This window comes from Arabidopsis lyrata, assembly GCF_000004255.2.
Source record: "Arabidopsis lyrata subsp. lyrata unplaced genomic scaffold ARALYscaffold_4, whole genome shotgun sequence".
Lineage (NCBI taxonomy): Eukaryota > Viridiplantae > Streptophyta > Magnoliopsida > Brassicales > Brassicaceae > Arabidopsis > Arabidopsis lyrata.
Window position 1 is genome coordinate 18563068 of NW_003302552.1, and position 10399 is coordinate 18573466.

General features: G+C 30.1%; 1 pseudogene; it reads right to left on the reverse strand.

Moving 5' to 3' along the window:
* Window positions 1–8211: 8211 nt before the first annotated feature.
* The window catches only part of LOC9317646, a 2502-nt pseudogene continuing 314 nt past the window's right edge, over window positions 8212–10399 (reverse strand).

Genomic DNA, 10399 nt, shown 5'->3' on the forward strand with positions numbered 1-10399 from the left:
TCGATTACAAAGATCGATATAAATAAGATTCATGTATCGGAACCAACAGCCTATGAATGACATTAATTAGTATAACTGTAATTTGCGTATAGAAGAAAACAAAACACGAAGAATTTTAATTTTAATACCGTGATGCAGTTACTAGGAAAAATAATTAAATACTAAATCGAATCCACAAAATTATACTAATATACATCAGAGTAGTTTTGTCGGAATTAGTATTTGAACTTGAAAAAAGACTTTTGTCAATTAATGTTCAAAGTCATTGAAGATCTTTTCTTAAGTCCTTCGATTTAAATGTAATTAATTTTAACTTAACTTTCTTTTCTTTTCATCTGTTTTTTTTTGTTGCAAATTTATTTTGATCCTCAATGATTTAAGAGTATCCACAGTAGAAATTTCTCACCAAATCTTTCAATAATATTGAAAAGAAAAATAATAAAAAAGAAGAGTAAAAAAAGAGAATCGATTCTCAAATGAGAACATAACCTCTCTACAGACTCCTTTCACACATCGCAATATTTGATTGGGTTTGATATTTTTTTTTACTTTTTAATTAAAATAACAATTAAATTGTATTTAAAACAATAAATGATATTTTTTATAGAGTCTCTACCACTGTTGATGCTCTAAAGGATCAATACATGACATTAATAAATTTATACAAAATATTAATTTATCTAAGTGAACTGTCCATACAAGAAAAGAAGTTTTGTAATTAAAATATTTTTGAATCCTTCTCTCATTTCTATTGATGTGTAGTCATATAGATAAATTCTGGCATTCCAATATTAAGTTTATAAAATTTATTTTTAATATCAATCTTTTAATCTTCTAAGAAACTCTTTAGCATTTAGAAAGTAAGGAATGACAATATTAAATAATATATGGATTAATGGGTAGATAAATATATTTATCTTTAAAATTGGTTGATGAGATTATGAGGTGTAGCCGTATAGGGTTTGCATGGAATTTAATGCTAAAGGCAAAAAATGGAAGAGCGAGAGTAGTAGATAGACGAATAAATTACGATTACAAGGCGTGTGACTGCTCAGCTGTCTTTGATGTAGACCACATCATCACACACACCTCTTTCTTTCTTTCTTTTTCTGTTTTTTGTTCGACGAGAATCACGGGGCATTGCTCCTCTCTTACCCAAAATTATATATATATATATATATATATATATATATATATATATATCTTTTATGTCCCTTCGGGGACATCTGATAAAATTAGAACGATACAGAAAAAAAAAATATATATATATCTTTTATATGTATTTTGTAGATCCGTATGAGAGAATATTAGTTATGTTTAAAGTGGTCCTTGCTTGGTTTACGTTACATATCCGACCCCGTGAAGCGATCAATTGCGTTGTTAATTAGTTGAGCCGTTTTCTACATCAATCGTTCCAAAAATGTGTGATTTTTTTTTTGCCAAAGCTCCCAAAATACGTGATAATAATATATAGTTATAAAATTTAAAACCGTAAGTTTTTTGGTGCATCACAAAAACAATATATTAGTTTTCCAATTGTATATCTACTATTGATTCGGGTACACCGTACCATCCGATAAATTTCGTTGCTGAATTAAATGGCGGTTGTGAGTTCATGAGATTAATCTATAGGCTTTAGTTCAGATTTTCCAGTTAGTAAAAAAAAGTTCTGCTAGCCAAACAAAAAAAGTTGTTGAGGAGAGGAAATTGTAAGCTTTGATGAAGTTGAAAAAAGAAGAACTTTGTCATTCCCCCCACGTGTAAAGAGACTTGCCATCGATCCTTCACAAGCTTCTCGTCACCACTCCTTTCTTCTTTACACTTAACTTCCATCTTCCTTCTGCTTCTACACGTCCACATGCAATTTTGCACCGAGATCCTATTTTGTGTCCTTCATTTTAAAGGGTTTTAAAAGATTATATTTAATTAGTTTATAAAAACATGGAACTGGATGGTTTGTGAGATATGGCATAAAATTAGACAAAAGGGTCCATTAAGCCTGTGAAAAAAAAAAAAGACTAAGAGACGATCATAAGACCATCTTTATCGGTACAGATGTACCAATGATCTTATGAATAAAAAAATAGAAATTAATGAAAAATGGGTCAAGGGCATATAGAACAGGTCTCGAACAAGATCTGTTCTTTCGAAGGTCTTGCGCCAGGTGGCGAAAGGTAAGTGAGTAACAATTTTTTAAAAAACCAAAAATATTTTCATATCTCACTCTCTCTCCACCTATCATCATATTTTTTCTATCTTTTTCTCTCTCTTACCTTATTATAATACTATTATAATTATCATAAGATCTATCTTTAAAGATATACTCATAAATATGCCCTAAGAGTTAGGTGTGACCTGACAAGATTCTTTTATACACCCGAACCCGACTTGTGAACTGTGAAGTCAACCTCTAATTAACAGTTATTTTTTATTCCTACAAATACGGATCCAACATTATTCTCAACTAGGATTTAACCCGCGGTACACCAGTGGGCAAAATTGTATTTTATGTATTTTATATAATAATTTATAATTTATTGTATTTTTAAATTGATATTATAAAAAAAATCTCATTTAATTATTTTATATTATACTCTCTCCGTTTCGTTTTAGTTGTCGTTTAAGGTTTTTGCACATAAATTAAGAAAATCATTAAATTTTTTGTTTTATCTTTTATTAATATATTTTATATTTTTTTATTGGTCAAAACATTAAAACATTAATGACAAAACATGAATTTTCACCAAACATTTGCATTGAAAACCTAAAACGACAACTATTATGAAACAATATTTTAATCCTAAAACGACAACTAAATTGAAACGGAGGGAGTAATTAATATAGTTGAAATATGTGTACTTAGAAGATTTGTAGGTGTATAAATGATAGTGTTAATATTGGCAAGTATTTATAATCATGAACTATAATAATAATTTGATATTATTTTGTATCAAAAAAATTTACCCCGCGGTATATTGCGGGTCGATTTTTTAAACTAAAATTTTTAAATTTTAAGTTATATTTTTTTTGTTAATATTGTTTGGTTTGTTTAATATTTAAGATTATATAACTATATTTTTATTTTTAATTTTAGGTTTCACCCGTGGTATATCGTCACGTATTAATATCGACTCAAATCCGTCCCATCATATAACCCCGTTTTGTATTCAGAATCATTTCGGACCTTTTTATAGCGTGACTCTGAACCATTGTCCAATTTTTAAGCAATATGCGATATTGTACACATATTTTTTCTTTATCGATTGAGTAATATATGTCCGTTTTTAAAAATTTAAATCACATTATATGCAGAAAAATCTATTATTTTATTAATTATATGTATTTTATATAAATCCAGAATAAATTACTATAAAATCATATAAAAGTGAAAGAATATATTAATGTTTAGGTTTGGTAGAGATGTTTTAGGAAAATTTAGAAACGAAATCAATTTGTTACCATAATGGCATTCTCTTGTAAATACTTCCCAACTTCAGGATATATTTGCTACATGTATTTCACAACATGTATATATATATTAGTAGAAGTAAGGTCTGTCTATTAATTTGCATATTTTCAAACCCATAATCAAACAAAAGTTACATATCCTGACCATATTATACACTCATCTGAGTATATCTCAATTCTCAAATCTCACTAGCAGGTAATTCTCTCTAGTACTTTTATGTATATATATATATATAGATATTAGTAGATGTTATTATATGTAAAACATATATATGAACTACATTAGGACCCGTCCGTTGTGCGAGTTTATGATTTTTGAGATAATTTTAATTTAACAAAAACTGAATTAACTTTGAAAACAAAAATTTATATTAAGATGTGTGTGAAGAAAAATACACAATGCTAAAATATTCAATTTTGGACAGTAAAATATATGATAATAGTATGGCGACACCCTATGAAACTTACCAGAAACGTCAAATACAAGAATTTAATTGTTAAAACTTTTTTGTTGACATCAATTGTTGAGATTATAAATATGAAATAAATATGTGAGTATGTAAATAAATCTGTCAATAATTTTATTTTACTTTCATATTTCTAATATTTCTATTTTTTCTACCAAGAAAAGTTGATTACCTAAGTGTAGTAAAAACAGTTTCTTTTACAGTGTCAAACTTTTTGTAATATTTTCTCTTAATACTAAAAATTTCATTTTTGAACCTTTCAAAATATTATTTTTTCTTAATTTTTGCTCATATAATCCTTATGCTTTGCTTATTTTTAATCAATTTTTATTAGTTTGTTTTATATTCAAAATTTACAGCAATTATAACGAATTAGTAGCATTGTAAGAACTAAGAAATGTGTATTGGAAAAGCAAAAAAAGAAGATGAAAAAAGGACTAAGAAATGTGAAGCATGAAACTGAGAGAGGAAGACGAGAGAGTTCTCTATTTTCAAAATCTTGTTGTATCCGAAATTGCCAACTCCACATCTCTAGGTAAACTCTGATATCCTAGAGTATAATAGAAATCTATAATACTGGTGAAAATGTAGAAGAAGAGACAACCTATACTAAACTAGATACTTTAGCCAACACAACCAAACCAAACAACAAAAGTATGTTCTGATCAGTGACTCCAGGAATGATTAAGAGTCATTGAATCCATTTGAACGACAAAAAGGAGAAGAACTAAAAAATGTGTATCCGAAAAGCAGAAAAGAAGATGAAAAAAGGACTAAGGAATGTGAAGCATGAAACTGAGAGGAAGAGGAGAGAGTTGAGATATTTTCAAAAATTTGTTGTATTAGTATAGAGATGCTTTCAAGAATGGAAGTAATTAAGAGAAATTGGAAAGAGTTTCGTTTTATTAAATCACGTTCTAAACTAGGAAAAATGATAAACTTAGGAAGAAGATAAACTAGCTAGTTGGGTTATGTCAGCAATCAGATTTCGACACACCAAATTTACAAATTAGTAATAAGACTGTAATCAATCATTGAATCTAACGTTACCAAAACAAACAATCTGACTAAATCGTGAAATTGAATTACATTGTGTGGTTTTTCCAGCTTGATCTGCAAATCCTGCTCCGAGAGTAGGTGACAGAACTGATGAACCGGAAGGTGAGAAATTGCCCGTACAGAGGTTTTCCGTTTTTGGTTCACCGTCGTACATAAACCCTTAGAATTTTTATTTTGTTTTGAATTATTAGTAGATGTTAGTAAGAAAATATGTCAGACATATATATGAACTATAATATTATGACCCGTCCGTTGTGCGAGTTTTTAATTATTGTGATAATTTTAATTTAACAAAACTGAATTAACTTTGAAAATCAAACTTTATATATTAGGATGTGTGTGAAGATAAATACACAATGTTAAAATATTCAATTTCGGACGGTAAACAAATGATAATGGTGATGCGACACCCTATAAAACTTATCAGAAACGTCAAATACAAGAATTTAATTGTTAGGACTTTTTGTTGTTGAGATTATAAATATGAAATAAATATGTGAGTATGTAAATAAATCTATCAATAATTTTATTTTACTTTCATATTTCTAATATTTCTATTTTTTCTACAAGGAAAGTTGATTACCTAAGTGTAGTAAAAACAATTTCTTTTTACAATGTCAAAACTTTTTGTAATATTTTCTCTTAATACCAAAAATTTCATTTTTTGAACCTTTCAAAATTATATTTTTTCTTAATTTTTGCTCATATAATCCTTATGTTTTGCTTATTTTTTATCAATTTGTTTTATATTCAAAAATTACAGCAATTATAACGAATTAGTAGCATTGTAAGAACTAAGAAATGTGTATTGGAAAAACAAAAAAAAAGAAGATGAAAAAAGGACTAAGAAATGTGAAGCATGAAACAGAGAGAGGAAGACGAGAGAGTTCTCTATTTTCAAAATCTTGTTGTATTAGTATAGAGATGTTTTCAAGAATGAAAGTAATTAAGAGAAATTGGAAAGATTTTAGTTTTATTAAATCACGTTCTGTTTAGCAAAAAAAAAAAAAATCACGTTCTAAACTAGGAAAAATGATAAACTTAGGAAGAAGATAAACTAGTTAGTTGGGTTAAGTCAGCAATCAGATTTTGACACCCCAAATTTACAAATTAGTAATAAGACTGTAATCAAACATTATCAAAACAAACAATCTTACTAAATCGTGTAACTGAATTACCTTGTATGGCTTTTCCAGCTTGATCTGCAAATCCTGCTCCGAGAGTAGGTGACAAAACTGATGAACCGGAAGGTAAGAAATTGTCAACCATCTTCGTCGCTACAGAAGTTTTCTGTTTTCGGTTCATCGTCGTCCATAAACCCTAATTTTTTTATTTTGTTTTGAACTAGTTTTCTTTTTCTTGGTACGTTATAATTAATTCTCTCTCTCTATCTCTTTTTTTTTATAGACCGTTTTTTCTTCCCAAACTTCGGCCCAATTAAAAGTTTGGTTGTAAAAACCAATTTGGGCCTAGTTTGTAATAGTTTAAAATGCATCTCTTAGTGAGGGGGATTAGTTTTTCATGCCCTTTTGTTTGTGTGCTTTTTTTTTTTTTAATCAGTGAATTAAGAGGCAATCCTATTCTAGACAGATGTTGTGTCTTCTCTATGACCATCAGGGATATGGAAGCAAAAGGTGTGGTTGTCCTAAATCCCTTATATTTCCATTTACTTGATAGAATCGCAGTTTTCAGAGATTTTAATCTCTTGATATTATTCTAGAGCAAAAAAAAAAAAAAATCGGATTCAGATTATTATAAACTCTGCTCTCTTGGACCTATCTACTATCAATTAGGAATTAGCGTCAACTTTTATGGTACTGCCAAATGATATCTGAAATTCTAGACATAATCACTTGAACTATATATTACAACCCCCAAAATTTTCACACTTAAGCTTCAGTTCACGACTTCCATGGATCGGACACCAATGATCGGCTAGATCTCCAACCTGACATTTCGACTGGCTCATCTCACGATGGACTCTATTTTTGGCAGTTCATGATCGCCGGTTCCAATTTAGGGTCTGTCGAACACATGGCCATGTTTCTGTGGACACAGTCAAACCCGCATGCAAACCATAACTAATGGTTCAAGTCCTATGAGGGTCCGTTCCATTGGAGTCAGAGAAGTTCTTGTCAAAATTTTGCGGAGTGAATGCCCCACAGGTCTTTACGGTGGTGTCACGGTCATAGACCTTGGACCTTGGTGAAGGGCCAACACATGCAATGTACTTTTATGTTTATGAGCTCTGCAAACATGCCATGACTTCAAGTGTGTATGACCCAACCAGGGCCGGCCCATGGGTAAAGCCCATGAAGCAAGGGCTTTAGGCATCAAATAATTATAAGTAGTTTTAGGGGCATTAATTTTTAAAATGTTACTGTGGTCTAGTGGTAAGATTGAAGTCTTTTGTTGTACATGTCACGGTTTCGAATCCCATACATGTTAAAACTTGTATTTTTTTTTCATAACAGCTTTTTTTAATGGGCCAAATTTTTTTTTGCTTTAGGCACTCAAATAGTTTGGGCCGGCCCTGGACCCAACCAACAACCACACAGCTTATGATGTCTCGGGGATTGTAGCGACGGTAGCTAGCGATGCCGTGATAAAACCTGATGGACGTGGTGAAGCAGAGGCTTCGACTCAAGGGGAGTCCATACAAAGGAGTTAGAGATTGCGTGAGGCGAGTGGTGATAGAGAAAGGTATTAGAATGTTCCATATTGCTTGCGATTAAGATTTTTGGGCAATATATATAGGATGTCGCAACCTTAACTCTTGAGCTGGTTTTTGGGTTAAGTTAGATCATATTTCTAATATGGTATCAGAGCCCACAGTTGGTCCAACAAGCAAATTTCCCACAAAAATGGTTTTCCACCCATGTAGCCCATATAAGTGACATGTCTTGTTGTATTTCCGAGATGTTGGACTTGGGCTGTTTCCCGTTAGACCGTTTCCCACCCACATCTCGAGGAGGTCTATTAAAATGTCCCACATTTCTTGGGATTAAAATATTTGGGCAATATATATAGAATGTGGCAACCCTTAAATCTTGAGCTAGCTTTTGGATTAAGTTAGACCACATTCCTAATAAAAAGTACATGAGCGTTATACTCGTCCTATAGAACCACAATCATCATGAACGCTCCTTTCTTAAAATGCATCTAACTCAAAACTAATTTGTAGTGAATACAAAACTTTCTTAAAATGCATTTTTTTAATACTTAAAATACTTCTCATGCACAACATGGATATAGTTTGGTCAATTTTTATTTCTCTTGCAAATTTGATACAGTTTTGGTTGATACATATTTGATTCATTAATCATTAAGTACCACAATTTCCACCTGGTCCTCCAAAAGAGAAGGATACCCCATTCAACTTGCTATAACCCCAATACGTTAGTCTATAACATTGGTAAGAATCTGCATAAAGTCTTGTTTTCTTATCTTCAATATCGATGCTTTGATAGTTCGAATTCTTAACTTTGACAAATGAAAAATGTGAACTTTTATGAAAGTCGATAACTGGAAAATGGCCATTTCCCATTGGAGGACTAATTCCCTCCGGAGATGGAAATGTATTTCCTCCAAAACGTACCAAAGAAACTCCTTTATTTAAGTGAGTAAATAACTCTTTAGGCCAGTAACCAATAACTTGGTCATTTAATTTTAGTACCCAATTTCCACTGAAACCATCCTGAATAATATTAAAATAGATAATAAAATAAAAACGTAAAAAATTTATAAAATTTGTAAGTACAGATGTGATTTGAAGAAGAAACACTGAAGGAATCTTAAAAACTTCAATAAATTCTATTGAGAATGGATTCGAGTATTTCAAAGCCTAAATTAAAATTATTATCTATATTATAAAAATAGAAATTAGTATTCTCGTTAAAAAAATTATCGAACATATATAAAGTAGATAAAATATTACCTGAAAAACTTGCGGTTTAGTAAAAACTGTTTCTTTACCACCATAAACAGAAGAATCATCAAACGTTGCTCCAATCGAGGGAACTCGAGAAACAATAATGAAGCCAGGACATTTTGTATTATAGCATCCAGTTCTTTTATAGCCATCTGCCTAATGAATTAAAAAGGTAAAATATATTATGCAAGAAGAAAGGATAAATGGTCTGATTCCAATTTTATAGTCGTGGTTCTTAAAAATAAAATGAAAATGAACTACTGTATTAATTGCCATGTATAGAGAACCATAATTGTGAAAATTTACTCACAGTCCAATATATTGTAAACCGCGTGAAAGTGTCCGCCATATAATCTTGGATGCACCTATATTAAATTCATGAAAACATTTGAGATATTTGATTATAAGTATTAAAATATTAACATGTTTGTTTGAAAAAGCATTAATCTTTATGTGTGTATATTTATTTATTTTTATAAGAGAGGGATCTGAGCATTAATATTTTTCTGACAGAGGGATCTGAGTATGTGGAATTTATTTTTAAATTCATGAAAACACTTGAGATATTTTATTTTTATAAAAGAGTATTCAACACTTGTACGAGAATACTCAAATTTTAGTCCCTGGATATTTCAAGATGAGTTTTCTAAACACTAAACCACCGTAAATTAGTTATCCTTTTGTATTATTGAATAGTTATTATATAGTTTTAAAGTAAATTTGATTGAGTATGTATTTGTAATAATTAGATATGCTTGTAAGTTAAGTTTTTTGGGCATTCAATTCAAAATTAATTCGCAATGAGTAGATCGGCCCATGTATCTTATATAGTAGTGGTTGTCCCTTTAAACTTTCAATATGAGATTTTAACATTATTTATTTTATGAAAGCATATTTATATATATATATATATATATAATGTCTTTTTTAGTTCCTTGTGTAAAATTGCAAGAATGTGGATGAACTATGAAGTACATATTTTGCTATTTAAGTTTGGTAACAACTTACCGCCAAACCAAATTGTATGCTGTTGAGTTGATCACGAGGTCCACTCTCTAACCAGATTTGATTTTTACTATATTGGTTATTTTGTAGAGTTAAATTATGAATACTTATCATAGCTTCTGCTCCTCGATAGATGCTCCCATCTAAAACATTTTCGATTACTGCAAACTGTACATCACGTGAAAATAAGTCTGATTATTTTAAGAATGTTTTACTTGTATTAGAATTATACAAAGAAGGAGAAAAATGCGAGTGCATATAATAATTTTTTGTGATGTGAGGTGTATAAAAATTTATATGGAATGGTATTGATATTTTAATAAAGCCATGAAGAAAAAAAAAATACATGTTGGCCGGGATATTCGAGTGTGTCGAGATGACGCTCTCAATCCATTTCTTTGTTTTAAATTGGTACAGTTCCTTTTGACTACTTTTATCATTTGTTTGATGATATCATCTTTTCTTCTAA